Below are 20,639 nucleotides of genomic sequence, written 5' to 3'. Positions count from 1 at the left end.
CTACCAGGTATGACTGCATGACCAGTTATAGCAAGTAAGACTGTAGTTGTCATGAGTGTTTCTTATTTTGTATGAATGTTTGTACGTGTCAAATATCTTTGTGTTCTTCCCCCTCTTATGTCTTTATCATGAAACATAAGATGTATTGATTTATCTTAATAGTATTTAAGTATGGATAACTATGTATCATAATAAATTAGAGGATATCAAAGAGATTAAACAATCATCCAAGGGCTTTACATCCTCTTCTGGGGAGAGAGTTAGTACATTTTCAGTTGTACACAGGATAGTTGTATAATGTTGGATGGAAGTATAGCCTTGTTATTGTCTTTATTTTGAGATTAAATGCCATTTAAGTAGATTGATATAGGTGCCAAATTGACAAAGGGTGGGCTTATAATGGCTAATGTTATGTGTCAACTTGGCTGGTCTGTGGTGCCCAGATATTTAGCCAGACATTATTTCATGTTTTCATGACAGTGTTTTTTGTATGAGATTAACATTAAATCAGTGGACTTTTAATAAAGGAGATTACCATCCATAATGTGGGGGTCCTCATCCAATCAGTTGGAGGCCTTAATAAAACAAAGACTGAATTCTCCAAAGGAAGGAAGAATTTTGCCAGCAGTCCCGCCTTTGGATAAGGACTGCAACTCTTCCCTGGGTCTCCAACCTACTGACCTGCTCTGCAGATTTTGAATTTGAACTCTACAATCATGTGAGCCAGTTTCTTAAAATAAATCTCTCTTTCTCTCTTGTTCTTTTTCTCAGGCGAATCTTGAATAATGTAGTACCCTTGTGCATTGCTGGTGGGAATATAAATGGTGTAGTTGCTGTGGAAGCAGTATGGCAGTTCCTCGGAAAATGAAATACATACAGAATTATCATATGATCCAGCAATTCCATTTCTAAGCATATACCTGAAAGAATCAAAAGCAGGAATTCAAACAAATATTTTTATACTCATATTCATAGCAGTATTTTTCACAGCAGTCAAAAGGTAGAAGTTACCCAAATGCCTATTGATGGGTGAATGGATACACAAAATGAGTATGTAACTACAATGCAATATTCGTCATCCTTAAAAAGGAACGAAATTCTGGCACATGTTACAACATGGATGAATCTTGGATACACCATACTATGTGAAATAAGCCAGGCATAAAGGACATATATTGTATGGTTCTGTTTCTATAAAGTACCTAGAATAATCAAATTCATAGAGACAGAAAGTAGAAAAGTGAATTATCAGAGGCTAGGGAAATAAAGGAATGGGGAGTTACTATTTAATGGGTACAGAGCTTTTTGGAGATGGGTAATGATCGTTTCAAAGCAATATGAATGTACTTAATATCAATGAACTATATACTTAAAAGTGGCTAAAGTTATAAAATAGTATGCTGTGTATATTTTACCACAAAAACATGATTAGTTAGTGATTTGCATTTTATTATTTATTAGACTTAGGAAGTTATTATATAACATTAAAACTGAGTTCTTCCATGGGTCAAAACCTAGTAGGAATTTTTAAAAATTATTTTAAGATCTTGTGTTTTCTTGTGTTAAATATAGTTTAGAATGAGTGGGACTGAATTTTTAATTATTACTTTCATATATAGACCTCCTTATAGTTTTTTTGTTTGTGTTTAAGTTATCTGAAACCATTCTACCGTCTATAATAAAACTGCCATATAGCACAAATTTGATATGGCAGGCAGTGCTTTGATAGGAAACATAGTTTTGATAAATGAACATCACCCATGGCAGATGTAACCCATTCATGATGGGTTATGGCAGGGGAGCACAGTGAGAGTGCAGGAGCTCAGGTACGTCTGTCATTGTCCTAGAATTTGGGCACAATCCACTTAGTCACATTTTCTGTGCTTAATAATTAAACTGAATAATTAAGAATATCTAAAGCAATTCCTAAAAATTCAAGCCATTCTCTTAGTGCATCAGGTAACAGGATGTGAGGTTAAGACACAAAATAAAGAAAGAACAAAAGTTGTAGGATCTGTTGACGGCTCCCAGAAAAGTGGTTTTGGATTTAGGAAATAGAGCAAATTGATGGACAAGAAGAGATTTGAGGAACAATCAATGCAATTGTGACATAGCAGCTCAAATATATTGGGCAAATTCAAGTCAAATAACTGGTAGAATGAATTGCTCAGCAAAAGTATTAAGTAGATAAATAGAAATGAATACAAATTTGATATTTGCTGCTATAAAACTATCCAATAAGACAGCATGTGAGCAAGAAATGTACTGGCAAAAATATATCATCAAATAGCCTCATCTGATATCTAGATTAAATAAACAACTTGTTACAGTTCAGAGGCAGGCTATTGTGTAACAATAGCAGTTAGTTAACTACATATGAAATTAATGCCATCCAGCATGAGATTAAAGAAACTTTTGAATTTTATGACACCATAAATAAAAGATGTCCTGCTGATAGTAAATCTTAAAATTGATTATACATCCTCAAATAATAGAGAAAGTTGAAGAACCATCGGTGATTACAAATGAAAACATGAAGCTTTGTAAGTTTTTTTTTTTCATTTATTAAGAAAATAGTTTGGCCAAGTGAATTTAGGAGGACTAGCAGATACCTACCGAATCAGAATCTCTGGGGTTAAGAAGTGCCATTTTTAAAAAGCACCCCACATGATCCATACGATCAAATCTTCTGTGCTAAAGTTTTAGAATCACTAGACTCAAAGACATGGATTCTGAAGTTTGAAAAAACTTTAAACAACTCAGTCACTTATTAGTAAGCCGACTTTATCCCTCTCTTGCCAACACCTGGCTCTTATGACCCCTTCTGATACCTGCTCCCCTTCACCAAAATGCCCTGTTTATATCATCCTTTCCCAACTGCACATGTTCAACTACTTTGTATTGTCTATCTGTGGACAAAGAAAGTCTCCTTAGTGGTATTACCACCCTCTTCCTTTAGAGTACATGTGCATTTTTCTATTTTGCAATCATTTCGTATTCCTTTATTACCAATCTTAATACCTAATATCACTACCAGTGTTGGTCACCAAACTTGTTTGATCTGTGGTAGGCATTTCCTTTTCAGGCCATTCACAGATCTGGTATTTACTTTGTTCTATCCAGTTTATTGTCATTGTAGAACCTCAACTCAAATCCACAAATTCCAGTGTTAGGGATTGGGCAGATTTCAAAAAGTCTATCTGGGGACCATCTGCATGAAAATTACATGGGACGCCTGTTACAAATTTAGATTCTGGGCCCCATACTCCATTCTGCCCAGATGAATTCTGGGAGTACAGTACAGAAATTTACTCTGACAAACTCCCAGGATTTTACTGTACTCTGAAGCTTAAGAGCCACTGTTTGAAAATGCTTCCCTAACTTGAAAAATATATACTTCTAAAAGGAAGGAAATAATTATGGTTCAATAGCTTAAGACTTAAGGGAAATAGTCACTGAACTAAAAATCCAGAGTTCTCAGGTTTAGTCTCAGTTCTGCCACAACTGAAGACTTCAAGCAACTCACTTTCCAACTTGTGGACCTCAGTTTCCTAAATGCTTTAAAAGAGCAAGTGAAAGACAATTTGTAACTTTCTGTGTACCAGATGTTTCTATATTTTATCTTATTTGTTCCTCAAAACATTCTTTGAAGTAGGTACCATTTTACAGATGAGTAAAGTGAGTCCCAGGGACATGGAATAACTTTCCCAAGGTTGCATATGTAATGAGTAGTAGAGTTATATTTCAAATACAGGTGTGCCTGATGCCAAAGCTGTTCTTCCCTCCTGCACAGTTCTGCCTTTTCAGTTTCAACTAGAAATAGTTTAAGCTAGTCCCTTCTACCTTTAACAGTCTGGGCATATGCAGTACTTCTCTGGCCAGTGCTGATACAATTCAGATAACAATATTTCTGTTAGTCAGTTTTACTATAAATATGCAGTTGAGAGTAGAAAATTTTAAAGATTAAATTAGTTGAAGAACTGTGAAACAGTAGTCAAATTACTAATCAAAATTCATAAAGGCAGCAAGTCATGGGTGAATAAAGTACTGATGAACATAAACCTGCTTTACCTACTCAGTTAACTACTTTTTGCTTTTGCTTATCTCAGAAACCATTCACTCCTACTAATGTTTGTCAAGCATGTTAGAATGTTCTTTCTTTTGAATGTTCAGTACAATTCATATTTACTTCTCATGGCATTTAGTATATTCCATCTTATATGATAATTATTTGCATTGTCCCTTTAATCATACATAAGCTAATAAAGAGAAAATACTGATTTATTCATTTCTGTGTCCCCCACACTGTTTTGCACATAGTAGGTACCCACAAGTGTTGGCCTAGACCTATCTCCCTTCTTTTCTCATCCTCTGTGCATGTGTCTACATTGTTGTATAATATATTGTGAGATGAATAATACCATATCTGGTGAAAGGAAAGATGCTGGAAATTATAACAGGTTGTAAGGATCAGGACATTACAAATTCAGCAACAGCCTATCAGGCAATCAGAAAAACAGAGTGTAAGTGATGCTGCATATTGATTAGAGGCCTTATGATTATTTCCACTCACATTTACTAGAGATTGCCTGATTTACAATATTGATCCTTCAGTCACAAAGTCATTCATGCATGGGATAAGAAAATCTTACATCTTTATGTCTTGCAACAGGAGAGACCAATTTTCAAAAAAGCAGCCATGCATATGAAATGGAGAATGTATGAAAATGATTTACTTAGTCTTCTCTGTTCAATTTGGAACCAAAATCATTAAACAGAAACAATATACATTTGGTCATATTTATAGGTAGGTATATACACATGTGTTTGTATTCACACATATATTCCCTTGCTTTGTGAGCTAAGAAGGCCTATAAGCAATGTTACTCCAGAAGCAACGAGCACACACAGCACACAGATCATGGTTTCTAATGTCATCCTCCAGTGAAAAAGACAAGACTCCATAAGACATGGTGGACTCTAGGACTGGGGCAGAAAATGTATAGGATGATGAGCCTGGAGCATCTTGTCATGCTAGAATGTAAGGAAATGCTCAAGAAAATCCCATAATCATGGGTGTATGTCAAAGGGACAAAAGCCAACTGAAAGAGCTTCTAGGATCCAAAGCTGAAACAATTCGAGCAAGAAAATATATTGTTACTGGAATGTAATTCAAAGTAAAAAATAAATATGGATGAGTCTAATTATGGATGTGCATAAATGATCAAATAAGAAATGGGGAGAAGAGACAAATTGATGAAGAATTATTTCAAATACTTACGTAGATGCTCTACTCTCAAGGATATGAGATGCAAATCCTCACTCCTTAAATGTGGGCTGTGCATAGTGATTTCCTGATGTCAGTATGGGAAAGGGCAAAAAAGGGGCATCCTTATAGTGGGTAATCCTGATAAACACTGCCTCACCAGGCGATCAAGGCTAATATCATCAGTGATAAATCATGTTGATAGTATGTACTCTTGCTATTATGTGATGAGAATAGTAACTTACATCTGTGGTATTCCTCCCCCAAACTCACAGTCCTAATCTAATAATGAAGAAAACATCAGACAAATCCCAGTTGAGGGATATTCTACATAGCATCTGACTAGTGCTCCAGAAAGCTCTCAAGTTTATCCAAAATAAGGAAAGTCTGAGAATCTTGGACAAGAGGTACCCAAGGAGACATGAAAGCCTAGTACAATATGGTATCCTGGAACAGAAAAAGACATTAGGTAAAAACTAAGACAATATGAATAAAGTATGGACTTTAATTAATCATAGTATATCAAAATTGGTTCATTAATTGTAACAAATATACCACACTAATATATTATTAATAGGGGAAATTGGTTACAGGGAATATGGTAATTCTCTGTAGTACCTTCATAATTTTTCCATAAATCTAAAACTATTCTAAAATAAAAGACTCATTAAAAAATTCAATTAACCATAAAAAATTAGAAAATGTAGGTGACTAAGATTCCTCATAGTACCTCAGTTGTGTGCTATAGATGCATTTAGAATGAATAGAATAGTTTGTCTACAACTTTAGTAGGCATCTCTTAGTTCAAGCACTCTTCAAGAAATTGGAGACACATAGTCCAGTGCTTCCTGACTTTTGGCAACTCTAATTCAATTCAAAAAGAACTTCTGATAATAATTAAATAACCTACCTCTCCTGTCAACTTTCCATTCATCTTCATTGTGAGCAGCCCCAAGAATTGCCAGTAATTTCTTCCATTAGACACATACTGTTATGGAAGTGTGCTACATCTAGTGACCTTGTGTTTGTTGTTAGCTATCTCACTCTGACCAGCCTATAAAAGAGCATTTCTGTTTGAAAAAACAAAAAGTCTGCTTAATTTTTTTCTTTGCTATAATTTCTCGAAATCTCCTAGGAAAACATTATTTCTGATATTTCATTGGGTAGGAAGGACTTTTGGATTTGGAGTATGTGAGCAGTTCAAATTTTATTTTTTTGTGAAGTTTGGCCTTACTGTCTTATATTCTTACAGTCTACTTCTGGGTTAAGAAGATATAGCCCTACAAATAGGCTAGAAGGAAAGTCAGTTTCTTCTGTTTTCAGAACAAAGCATTAATTAATCCACAAAATGCCTCTATTTAAGTGACACTTCTTTTAATCAAATTGTTAAGCAGCGGAAGTTGTAGTAAATTCCAACAGACCACTCTCAGCTCTCCAGACATTGATTATACCTCCATATATTGCTATGAGGCATTAAATGAATTAAGATAGGTTAAGTTCTTAGAATAGTATCTGACATACTGTAAATGTTATTTGAGTGTTCACCATTCATGTTGTTATTGCTATGAAGGTATATTACACATATCGATTACACATACAGAAGAAATAAGTATCATTAGCTACGTACAGTTCATACTGGGAAAGAGTGCTGATGGTGAGCCTCATTCTCAGTGATCTTGAAGGCTCACTAGGAGCTGATTAATGTCAGGAGTCTCAAGAGGTGATTCCATAAAACAAATTCCAGGAGATCAATCGTCATAATTAAAAGTCTCTGATTAGTATTTTTAATATAATTAGTTCCTAAATTGCAGGAATACTAGTTTCTTTTAGAGCACCAGTCATAATAACAAGGCTTTTTCTCAAGACACTTTACAAAACAGTGTCACATAAATTTTCTCATTTGATCATCACAACAAACCAATGTGGTTGGTGGGAAACCAAAATAGAGCAAAATGATAGTGCAGGTGTGAGGAATGTATTTATTAACTGTGTTATGATTTCTGCCTTCACATTTAGTAAAAATTTAAGGCTACAGTTGGGTTTTTCCCTTACATTTTACGTTAGCATTTTGTGGCAAGTCATTACATGAAAAGAATTTGCTGGTTCTGAATTTAATCCAGTTAAAGTCCTGAGATTAAAAAAAAAATATTTCTGTATGCTTAGATTGCATTGCTTTACTATTTATAAGGGCCTTTTCTACAAATGTGGAGAAAAGCGGCCATTCTACAATATAAATGCCATAGTTTATGATGTCCAAGGTCAAAACCAAAGCCCAGACTTTCAGGGCCATAGTGAAATGGCACATTTATCAGATAATTCAGATTCCTTCATTCTTCTCACTCTCATACTCTTTTGCTGGAAAGTTTGGGTGATAGTTTTAATCTTCTGCTATACTTGACCTGAGGGTATAGGTTCCCAAATACATTTATTTGCCCCAAATGTATACTATGTAGCAGATTCTCTGCCTAAATGTTAGTGCTCAGTATTTATTGAATGTTTGAATATATAAGCCCAAAAGGACACTGACCACAATTGTAAAGAGGTTCTTAATCGTTAAGGAACATGCCATCATTTGCCTTGAACTTGTAAATTTTCTACATTCACATTTCCTAGAGAAGATGCTTTCATCATCAGATCCTTCAAAGAGACCTATGTAAAAAATTTGTTCAGAACAAATAAAACAACAGACCTAATCCCAGATTATCCCCATTTTGCACTGATGTGCACCAATAACTAGAAAGAAACCAGTGCTATTTGGGTAACATCTTCCATAGTTAAATAAATTGATGTTACTTTCACATCTAATGCCAAAAATTGACTTATCAAAGAAATCTTTCCTAACCAACCTTCATAGAACAGTAACTGTTTTCATTCTCTTACTGTCACCCCACTTAATTTTTTTAAAGAATCTATCTCCAACTGAAAATATACATATTTATTTGCTTATCTCCCCAAACTTCCCCCTTTATCAGAATATATGAACCATCAGATTAGAGGCTTTGCATTACTCAATCTTTTATCTTCAGAGCCTAAAACTGTGCCTGGTAAATAGATGAAAACAAGTATTTGTTGATAAGTACATGAATTAATGCTAGAAAAAAAATTGTTAAGCTCTTGAGCAGCCAAATGTGTGGGAAGTGTGGTTAATGGTCATGAAAAAACCAGTAATGTACAATAATCCATAAAAAACTATGTCATAGAGAAATATCACCTGATTCAAAATGGTTTCAAATGGTTAGACAGCAACACTAAGTTCTTCTGCAGCTATAAGAGTTTGTTGTAGCTCATTGAGGGAGCCATTTTCAGCTTTGTTCATGAAAAACAAGTACTTTAAAATGAAAAGAAAATGGCTTCTATAGAAATTCTTGCATTGATTTAGCAGGGTCAGAAAAAAATGCAGGCTTGAACAGAGAGACACATAAATAATTTATAACTCAAACAGCACTCTGACATGAAGGGGTACATTGCTGCCTAAATAATGATGTTATTCCTGTCATGAAAAGTGTTTGTAGCAGGAATTTTGTAAGGGACACTGAAGGAGAACAAATATTTAGAAAGTCTACAACAAAATGGATGTAGGCAATAGCTAAGGCTTGAAACATACTTAGTGAAGAGTGTGTTAAAAATCTAAATTTTGAACTACTGCAGATCAAGAGATTATAAGAAAATTCTACATACACGGGCCTAAACTTAAGAAATATGCAGTCTATATGATGAGAACTATAAAACTTTCTTGAGAAAAATATAATAAAAGTTAAATAAGTGATTAACCATTCTGGTTGCAGTTTTATCAATTCTTGCTTCATGTATTTTAAAGCTCTGTTATTGGGTAAATAAACATTGTCTTATTCTCTTGTTAAATAAAACCCTTTTATCACTATGAAATGAACTTCCTCATCTTCAGTAATATTCTTTGCTCTGAAATGGGCTTGATCCCTACAGCTTTTTTTGATTTATGTTAGCATGGCATATTTTTCCCATTATTTTGTGGTTAATTTATTTGTGTGTTTATATTTATAATGTGTTTATGACATGGAGAAAATCATTGGGTCCTGCTTTTTTTATCCAATCTGAAAATCTCTGCCTTTTAATTAGGGTGTTTAGACAGTCTACTATCAATGTATTGTTGACATAGGTTTAAATTGGCCATGTTGCTATTTATTTTCTATTTGTTTAATCACTTTCTGCATTCTTTTGGGCTAATTGATTATTTTTTATGACTTATTTTATCTCCTTGTTGGCTTATTAACTAAAACTCTTTGTTTTGTTACTTCAGTACCTGCTTTTGCATTGATAGTATATATTTGTAACTTATACTCAAGCCTCAAATGATACACCACTTAATGTATAAGAACTTTAACAGTTTTTATCATTTTTATTTAAATAGTAATTTACCTTTGGAAGAGATTTAAATAATAAGGATAAAAACATCCTTAATATCTATTCAAATTGTTGAATAGATCCTGGCATTCTTCTTTCCTTTGTGTCGACCCACGTTGCCACGTGGTGTATTTTCCTTCTGCCTGAAGCACTCCCTTTGGTGTTTCTTGTATTGTGAGTCTGCTGCTTCTGAGTTCTTTCAGACTTTATATGTCTGACATAGTTTTTACTTCACCTTTATTTTTCCAAGATAAAGTCATGGGGTATAGAATTCTAGACTGATTTTTGTCTTTAAGTATTTTAAAGATTTTGCTTCACTGTCTTCACACTTGCATTATTTCTGATAAGAAATTGGCTCTCATTTATTTTTGTTCTTCTGTATGCAGCAGTTTTTTGCTTTTTTTGCTTCCTCTGGCTGCTTTTAAGATTTTCTCTTTATTGCTGGTTTTGAGCAATTTGTCTATTATAAGCCTGCTGTGGTTTTCTTCAAGTTTTTGTACTTGTGGCACATTGAGCTTTTGGCGTCTATGGGATTATAGTTTTCATCAGATATGGGAAATTTGTGTCCATTATTTCTTCAAATATTTTTTCTGCCTCTTCTTTGACAACTCCAATTACATATATATTAGAGGGCTTTACCTTGTCCTACAGCTCACTGAAAATTATTATTAGTATTTTTAAATTCTCTTTTTCTGTGTATTTCATTTTAGATAGTGTGTATTGCTATGTCTTCAAGTTTACCAATCTTTTCTTATGTAATAGCAGCTTATCAGTCATGAATTGACCCAATATATTTCCCATCTCAAATGTTGTAGTTTTCATCTCTGGCAATGTAATCTGTGTCTTTTAAAATATCTTCTATGTTTCTACTAAAGTTTTGAGCATATGGAATGTAGTTACAATAACTGTTTTAATGTCTTTACTGATTCTAAAACCTGTCACTTCTGATTTGTTTTTCATTGACTGATATTTTTATTGGTTGTATTTAATTATTTCTTTGTCATGTCTGGTGATATTTAATTGGATGTCAGACATTATACATTTTATCTTTGTGGATGCTGGAAATTTTCGCATTTCTATAATCATTGGAGTTTGAACTGAATCACAGCTAATTGGAAACAGTTTTATCCTTTGGGGACTTTTAAGATTTATCAATCAAGACAAGATCAATATTCAGTCTGGAGCTAATTATTCCACACTACTGATGGAAGACCCTTCTGATCATAATCCCTAGCAACACAGAAATCATGTTTTCTTGTCTGGCTGGTGGGAGCAGGCACCATTCCCAACCCTGTGTGAGCACTGTATACCATAACTTCTAATTGTTTATTACGAAGTGGGATTCTCCCTAGTCTGAGTAGTTTTCTGACACACATGAACTGATCAGTATCAGCTGAACACTTGAGGGGATCCTTCTACAGATATTAGAGATTTCTCTGTGTAGTTCTCTCATCTCCAGTGCTCTGTCCTGTAAACTCAAGTTGTTTCGGTCACTGAAGTCTCAACTCTATTTTGTTGGTTTAATGGAGTTTTTGCAAGGCTCCACCTGTGTTCTCTCCCATCTTGAAGTCTGGAGCTCAATACAGTAAGATCAGGAAATCACAGACCTTAACTAGTTTTATTCCCATCTCTCAGGGATCATTATATTTCATCATCTCATATATAGTGTCTTGACAACCATGGTTTTGTATATTTTGTATAAATAAATTTGTTTACATTGCTTCAAGTAGGGTAGTAAATCCAGTTCTTGTTACTCCATGTTAGTTGGAAGCAAAAATTAGATTACTTTAGTCACACTTTTTAATGGCTTAGTGAATTAAGTACTTATTTCATTGTTTTTCTTCCACTAATAATGAACTTTAAGGCTATATCTTTACCTCTCTATATAGTTTTCACTGAATTTCATAATTTTATTTTTGTTTTTATTACTTAAGAGATTAATTGCCAAATATTAGAGTTTGTGTTTTTAAATATTCTAGTTTTATTGATTTTTGATCAGATAATGTGACTTGAAATTTTCTTTTTTGCTTTTTAGGTATGATCTTTGTTGGTTAATAGAAGATATAGTCTTACTAACATTTCTGAATCTTTACACTAGTATAAACTTTAGTTTTTGCTAACATATTCAAATCCAAGTTAACTTTTTAGAGGATTATGTATATTTCTTATTTAATAGTTTATCTTCAGAGTCTCTATATATATTATAATAAGTTTCTGAACCTCCTCATGGAAATTTGTTTCCTTATTTCTCACATAAATAATACTTCTGCCCATTATAAGCCGAGTGATATATGTATGGTTACCTCATTCAGAGCTTAAGCCAGTCAGCATATGAAATCCCCAGGAAATAGTGATTGGTTTAAAGAAGGATAATTCAGGCCATTTGGAAGCAGAGCAAGTACTACCATAAAGGACTTTGTTCTTTCCTTTGATAACACAGGACAAGGATATGAAGCTTGCAGTTGCTGTAGCAATTTTGTGAATTATAAGATAAGAACCTGGATTTCACAGACAGAAAAGTTTCAGTATAGAATCTGAGTATAAAAAACACTATGGAATAGAGAGCAGAAAGATGAAGAGAAATACATTCTAAGTGATATCATTTTAGCTGATCAATCATGTTTTGCCTGAAGCCAGCCCACCTCCAAGTTTTCAGTGATGAGAAGCAATAGATTTCTTTCCTTTCTTTTTTTTTTTTTTACTTGTATTGGAGTTAGTTTTTTGTCACTTGCAATCAAAAGTTTTCACATATAGACCCTGATTGATGTTTTCAATCAAGATGATTATGTTTGGAGTAGGCAAAACAGGTGAGCAGTATCCATTACACAACAATTATATAGCTGCCTGAGGTTTGCAATACATTATACTCTAATACTTACATATTTTATAAATATACAATTTCTTCAGACCCTTGTTTACAGTCTTTAGCCTTCTTATAAAATGACAAAAGACTTCATTATCTAGTTTCTAAAACCATTAGCGGAAGAGAATCTACAGATGAGGAAAAGGAAGTGATACTATAATAGGTAGGTGCTCTACTGGCAGAAGGAAGTCATAGTGAAATGTCTTACATCCAGAAGGAGACTAAAGAACTCACAAAGCACACTAATTTGGTGAGGGCAAAGACTCCACTCTGTTGAATACACCTTAACTTCATTTGGTTGACTTAATTATCATAAACAGTAGAATTATATTTAGTATCATCTAAACATTTTCTATATTAGTATATTAATTTGAAATACATATTTAATAATAATAAGTTTAAAACCTAATTAGGGCTCTGGGAAACCAATATTTTACTGATTATGAATTTTTTTACACTTTTTTCCTTAGGTTCTTTAGAGAATAAGAATAAAAAAGAAAGGTCCTTGGTCATATGAATATGACTAGGCATATTTCTTAAATAATTTTTGTAACACTGCCATTGTGTCTATTTGCTTATAACTTTGCCCTTGTTCCATTTTCTCTTTAGATTTGCAAAGAATATTATCTTAGGCTTTCTTTCCTCCCTGAAAGAAAAAAAAAGACATAAAATAGTACTGATTAAACCATTGCCCAAAGGAAAAAGAAGGGGCATGTTTTGCCTTAAAAAATACTTAAGAAAGGAAATATTTTATAGTTGAATTTGAAAAACAGTTTTTAAGATGGTGCTATGATAGCTGGTTGAATGTTTGTTTTGGGGTCAATCCTACTTAGAACACTGTAGCAGCAGAAAATACCCTATTGCATATTCATTACTTCGTGAATTGTCTGGCTTTTCCTGAATCCTTGGAGAAAATTATCTAGGATAAAAGGAAACCATTTCTATTTTTCTTTTATTCCCCTATTGGCCTTAGATTTGTTTGTTTCTTCCTTGGAAAAGGTTGTATTATTTCCCAAAGAGTTGACCTCAGTTCTTGAGAACTATCTCTAAGAGAAGAGATACTGTGTATCAGTCATAATTTCAAATGTCAATGACGTACTTGGATTTCTAACATAAGAGAATATGAAGAGCAGTGGTAGAGAAACACATCAAATCTAAGTTATAGAAAGCATGTGTATATCTTGAAAAGATTAAATGGAAGTAAGCGTGTCAGTGATAAAACTATGTCTTAGAATGCCCATCAAAGAGGAGGAGAAAATAGGTAAATGGGATTTCCATTGAATTCCTTAAGGACACATATGATCACCCTGTCTGACTCCATTACCTATCCAAAAAGATGCTAATCTCCTTAATCAAATAACCACTTTTATTTTAATAATAGTCCCAAAGGAGGATCCTATTAATGTAATAGTTTTTCTTTTCTTCACCACATAGATCTGACTGATGTATCCATGGTTGTTAGAACAGTCAGTTCTCACAGGAAGTTGAGATGACTTTGTTTTACTTTTTGTTGATGGTGGATCAGGGTAGTTGTCTTTTTAATTTATTTTTCTCAGGGTATTGTTTCTAAAGAATCTGAGAAGATGTAAAGCAATTTTCCTCAATTCCTTCGAAGCTCCAACAGTATGAGGATAATGACGAGGTTACAAAATTGTTCTTAAGGTTGGTCCGTTTGTTTGACTCAGTGTAGACAACTATGAAACAATTATTTTAGCACAAGTATTCCAGTTTGCTTTAAATCAGTGTCATGTTTAGATGTGACCCTACCTGAGTTTTGACATCTGTGTGCTGACCCATGTTATGAAATACAAGGCATAAGTTGTAGGTATGACTAGTATATCATTTTAGTTAGATTCATAATAAGAATCTATGTCATTTTCATTTCTGAAAATCTTTAAAGACTGTGTGTTTGTGTATGTATACATGCACACATCTGTATCAGTCAGGGTTTTCCAGAGAAAGAAACCAAGCCAATAGGATATATTTGTGTGTGTGTCTTTGTATGTCTGTGTGTGCAGGGAGAGCAGGGAGAGAGCAAGAAAGAATGAGAGAATGTGAGAATCAAGTTTAAGGAATCGGCTTATGTTGGGGAGAAAAAAAATCCTTCTACACTTCGAAGTTCTTTGGCTGGTTTAATAATTAAAATGACATAAGACAGACTAATAGGAGAAAAGCAAAAGTTTAATAACATGTATACATGGGAGAGACCCAGAAAAACTGAATAAGTCCCCAAAATGGCTGAAGCCATCACCTTAAATACCATCTTCAGCTGAAAAAAAGGTGATGTGGTAGAAGTCAGTTATTGGAGGTCACCAGGAAAACCACAGTCAACAAGGGTAGGGTTGTTTTGTGGATTTAAATGGTTGTTCTACTGATAAATTTTTTAGAGACTGAGTCATGCCTGTTTCTTTGTACAGCTGAGGCAGAACCCTTAGAGATGGAAAGTTGCCTTATAAGCATAAATACCTCTTACAATAGGGTAACTTCCAATCAGTTTTTAGACATTTCCCTAAGCTTGCTGCTTTTTAAAACATATCCAGCTTAAAATAATCAGTGTGCCACAAAGGCATATTTTGGAGTAGCAAAATTTGCTTCTCTTCAGTCACATAATTGTGGGGGCTGGCAAATCTGAAATCTGTAGGGCAGGCTGGTAGGCTAGAAATTTAGGCAGGAGTTGATGTTGTGGTCTTCAGACAGAATTTCTTCTTGCTGGGAAACCTCATAGTTTTGCTCTTAAGAGCTTTCAATTGATTGGATGAAGCCCACCCACATTATCAAGGGTAATCTCCTCTACTTAAAATCAACTGATTGTAGATGTTCACAGCATCTACAAAGGACCTTCACAGCAACACTCAGATTAGTGTTTGATTAAAGAACTGGGACCTATAGCCTAGCCAAGTTGACACATGAAAGTAATCATCACAGTATCTTACAGAGATGTATAATTGTTAGTTTTAAGTTTCTTGAAATTAATTTCCTAAGCAATTGTCCCTTAGATAGAGGAGTTGTCCTTATGTTTTCCTCTCAATCATTAAATGAATATTATTCTTCATAGAGATTAGGTTGATTCTTTAAATTTTTCTTCCTAGCAAGTAGTAGTACCACATTCAGCACTGTTAGCTAACAAGGTATTTTGTCTCTCACTTGCTACCCCAGCATGACCCGTTTCTGACCATGTTCCTGATTTTGCAAGATTTTGGCAGTGGTCTTATGGCACATCAAGTACATTCACTCTCTTCAAATTGGAGAAACAATAGCTTAATAGAGCCTCACGGGCAAGGGCTATTTTGAAATAGTCCGTTTTGCTTTTATGAAACAGATTATTATCACAGAAGAAAGCTCATCCAATTTTTCAAACAAGTTTATTCTCTTTTCCTTATATTGCTGTTTTAGTATTTAGTACTAGGGACCCACCATAATTCATTACAAGGATGTGATTTTTAACATTATGGTGACTATTAAGTATTCTATTCTGTTTACTGTCCACAATTGTGAGAAATCTCTTCCTGTTCCTTTGGTAATGACAGTGACAAAAGTCATTTTATTCATAAATTTAGCTCTATTTTATAAAACTCTTGATATTTAAAAGTCATTCTTTTGAGGATTGTCTAATTTTGCTTTGTGAGTTATCCAGTAGAGAATGTGGTGAAAGCAAAATTAAATAATATCCAGCAGATTTGGACAATCTTAGGCTGTTCATAGCTAGATGGGGAAATAATGAATTTTTTGTTCTCTGATTACATTGAACAAGTAATTAAATTTCAAATCATTAAAAGATAGATATATAGATGATAATGCAAAACATATCTCACCCCTTGATTCTCTTTAACCCAAAGATAGTAGCCTTCAAAAAGGAAAAGAAATACTTCTTCATAAGGTTGATTAATGAGATTTGAAGTTTAAAACAAAAACAAAACAAAACAGTAATGTTGAAGGTTATTGAGTGTATGCAGTTGCCTTCAGGAAGAATGTTCCAAATTGTCCCAAACATGTATAAGCCTTAAATTTTTAGACCTTTAGGGGGGAAATCACCTTTGCTAACCCATTTTAATGTTTAAAAGTCCTAAAAATGCAGGGACATAGCAGATACTTGTTGTGATCAATTAGCTCTGATGATACTATATCGGAAAGTGCTTGTTTTCATGAATAACCAACAAATCTAGCAATAATTTTCTTGAGGCTATTGAGCCATGCCCCATTTTTAAAGTTAGTATTTCAGAAGATGATGCTACAGGCATTCTGAAGTTACAAATCTAATGTCATGGTTGTTAGAGGGACTGTATAGGATATCCTGATTCAATAGTGATCTTTAGTATAATTTCATACAATCTAAGTAAAGAAACAATTTTTACCTGACAAGTGGCTGGAAAGAAGGTACTTGGCCAAATTTGTATACTTTGTCTTTTAGGTATTATACCCATTAGTAACACAGACCTGGCAGAGATGCCTTTCTAACATGATGCATGATAGAGCAAAAATTTTGTGTAATATGATTTCATCTTAGATCCTGATTTAAAAAAAAAAAAAGGTAAGTCAACAAAAGCTACAGTTTCATCTTTAACAGCTCATTCACATGTAGTTTGATTTCATGCATACCAGCCATAAAGCCAAGGTTATATAGTGAGGATTCAGAATTCAGGATATTAATGACTATGTGATAAATATAGATTTAGAAGTGGCAGTAGGATAATTGAACTGCTTTTAGAAAATTGTACAACTGTACTCAGAAAAAGAAAAAGAAAATCAACATAGGCTTTTAGTCAGGGTGCTGTGTTTGATATGTGTACCTCTATACATCCTTGCCCTATGCTACCTAGAAGATTAATGCATCAAATATATCTTTACCTTTTAACACAATAAGGGAAATTTGCTGAAGCTTTGAGTACACACATAGCTTTGAGTACAAAATATTCTGCAAAACAAGGGGGAAAATAATTAGTTTTCAATTCATTTGCAAAGCCTGTGTATAGATAATAATGGGAAAAAAAGACTATTGCCAAGTTATGGACTTGATGTGTTATAATTAGAAATAGAACCTAAATTATTTATTAAACTACAAATGAATTAAAGGATCACAAAACTTGGATGCAATGTATTTTCCTATGTTATGAAAATAAACATTCCTGTAAGCTAACTTCAACATTTAATATAAATGGACACAAAATAAAATAACTACAAATCCCATAAATGCTCTGGAGATTTTCAAGGAGATAGGAAGGTGGGTTTGTTCATTTTCAGGCATGCAATTCTATGGCACTGGAAGGAATCTGAATGAGTTTGCCTCGTTCTTTGATACAAATTATGTTGACTGTTGTGCCGATTGCATTTTGATCTTTGCAATATAAAAATATATTTTACCCAGTAAATAATAAAACTGTTCTGAATTGATTCAAAGAACAGCAGCAATTCACAAAAGTCTTGTGCTATACTCAATAATTCACTCTACTATGCAGTGATCTGGGCTTTTCTGGACTGCCCCACACATGAGGTATTGTCCACTGTTTGATGTAACCTGGGAGAACAACTTGACTTTCAAGGTCACTGAATTTAAATTCCCTCAATTTTATGAATTGAAGTGACACCATTCTGATATTTGTGCTGTGTATAACAGAATTGAAATACAGCACAATTATAAAATTAGGAACTGAGATTAATCTTTAGTTGCCTACTATCTCCTCATTCAGGACCCCTTTCAAACCATTTCTGGTAGCATTCTGAGACTCTAATGGAACTTCTGCTTCATTGAAAAAAGCTCACTGCTTCTAGATGAAAATTCCCTTAGAAAAATCATTAAAGGTAGTTTTACTCTGAAGTAATATGCATTATTTTTATTTATATAATTCACTCTAACCCTGGATAATTTACTAAATATATAATTCACACTTCTTTTTAGCATACAGTTTATAATGTAAATAAGATAACCACCCCAGAGACACACCCATTATGTTATTGGTGTCAGCAGGATGAGCACATAGATAAAATCATCAGCAATGGTGTGCCCTCCAAATACACAAACTTCGGTATAGTTAAGCAATGACTGTCATTATTTACTATTAGAAGTAAAGCTTATATAGACTTGCAAAATAGCAAAATGGGTTACAGGCTGATTGCAAACTTAAAAACCAGAGTGAGTCTTTAAAAATCCCTACATTAAGGTAAGTAACACAGGCGTCTATACTGAAATGAGTCCATTTCTTGAAGCCATAGGAAATCTTCTTGTAATGCTTCACTGTTCGTCAGAGCCAGGGCAGTTCTAACTGCATTTGGCAATGCTTTTGCTGCAACTCTGAGCCGGTAAAACATTTCGGCATATCTCCTATTCATTTTTTGGTCCTTAAGGCATCTCCCATTCAGTGAGTTTTTTCCATATTAATATTCATGCTCTCTACTGGCTTTCCCTGTTCTTTCAACTGATGTCTTATTAGTTGACATAATGAAAAGAGCGAATTGCCTAATCAAGCTTTTTATAGTACTAAGAACTGGGGAAATATATTTTTAATTATATGCATATAATGCATATCATCAAAATCAGTGGCATTGTTAATGAGAATGAGCTCACAGCAGTCACTTGAAGAGAGGAACTATTTCTGCCCTCCCCCTTTGATCATCACACAAAATAGGGAAACAAACAAAGATACACAGACAGTCAACATCTGTAAAGTGAAATTTCCAAATTTGTAATGGAATTAATGTTTTTGAAGCTATAAATATAAAAATGTGGCTCTGCATCTGCTAACTCATGGGTTTTGACAACAAACTGTGCTAAAAGGCAGTTGATATTACAGGCGAGCTCTGTGGGCTGAGGGGTTGCAATTTATATTTTTTTCGGATGCATATCCATGGGCCATATGGTCAGGGTCTTACTGGAAACAAATTGTCCATAATTTTCTTCCAGCATGATGATAGGGTAGTAGAAGTATTTCAGAGTTGCAGAACAACAACAAAATCTGTTAATTATACAGACTGTATGAAGGTTGATATGACCTATCATTCATCTACTGTCTACACATGTCACAGAGTCAAGTGTATATACCACTGCAGTTAGTGTATCAGAGAGTTTTATACTATCTTCTCCAGAGCTTATGTTTTTCCTTCCATCAAGGTGAGGACTGAGTAGCACACCTCTTCTTTTTCAGAGCCAAAAAGCACAGCTTAGAAGAACAATCAAACTTACTGTCTTGCCAATTGGTCTCAGCCCTAGACAAGGCCCCTCTGGATCAATGAGACTGAAAAATGACAAGGAGACAATTTCATGGGGTGAAAGGGTTTATACCCAACTTTATTCCCACAGTGGCAGGTCAATCACTAGAGTCCTGTCCATTCAGAGCAAGTCTGCATGCAACAAGCCAGTCTTTGCCTCTGGGCCTCTCTACCTGCATAGCCATCCTCTGGACCTCTGTCCTCGGCCCTGCCACCACTCCAGCCTCTGCTCTGCTCTCCTGCAGCCCTGCAGCTGTGCCACTGTGTTGCCCAGAGCTCTGGGTGGAGGTCTTTATATAGAGTCAATAGCAACATATTGCTCACATGGGTGTAGTGAGCTAGCTGACCAGGGCCAGGTGAGAATCCTGGCCATAGGAACCTTCACTTTATCCACACTTACCGTAGTTGTTTCTTAATAATACAAAGATTCAGAGTATATGTGTGTAGGAAAAATGAAAGCTCCTATGGCCAGGATCCTCACCTGACCCTAAACTACTGAGATAACTGGCCTTCTGCATAGGGACATGCTTACACACCCATTGGCAATAAGCCATTATTGTCGGTGTTACACTATAGAGAGCTCTGCCCAGTGTTCTGCCCTGAGACAGAGACAGAGATGGATTGTGAATGTCCCAGAAGACAGATGTGATTCCAGCACTCAGCCTGCCACTGTGAGGATAAAGCTTGGTCTAAACCCTTTTACCCCTAACGTTGTTATTAGGTCTCATCAAATCCAGAGTAAAACTGCCTGGGGCAATCCCCCTCAGGTGAGACGTTGTGTTTTCCCAGCACAATAGAATTATGTCTTCACTTTTTTTTTTTTGGATTTTGTAGTTGTATGTTGCTAACATCACCAATTCAGAGTTATTACCCTGGAAATTCTACTTATAATAACATTTTGTTTTTAAAAACCCTTCCTAATTCAGTAAC

Source organism: Manis javanica, chromosome X (assembly GCF_040802235.1).
Source record: "Manis javanica isolate MJ-LG chromosome X, MJ_LKY, whole genome shotgun sequence".
In the NCBI taxonomy this organism is placed as follows: Eukaryota; Metazoa; Chordata; class Mammalia; order Pholidota; family Manidae; genus Manis; species Manis javanica.
The sequence above is the reverse complement of the archived record's forward strand: the minus strand, read 5'-3'. Positions refer to the sequence as shown.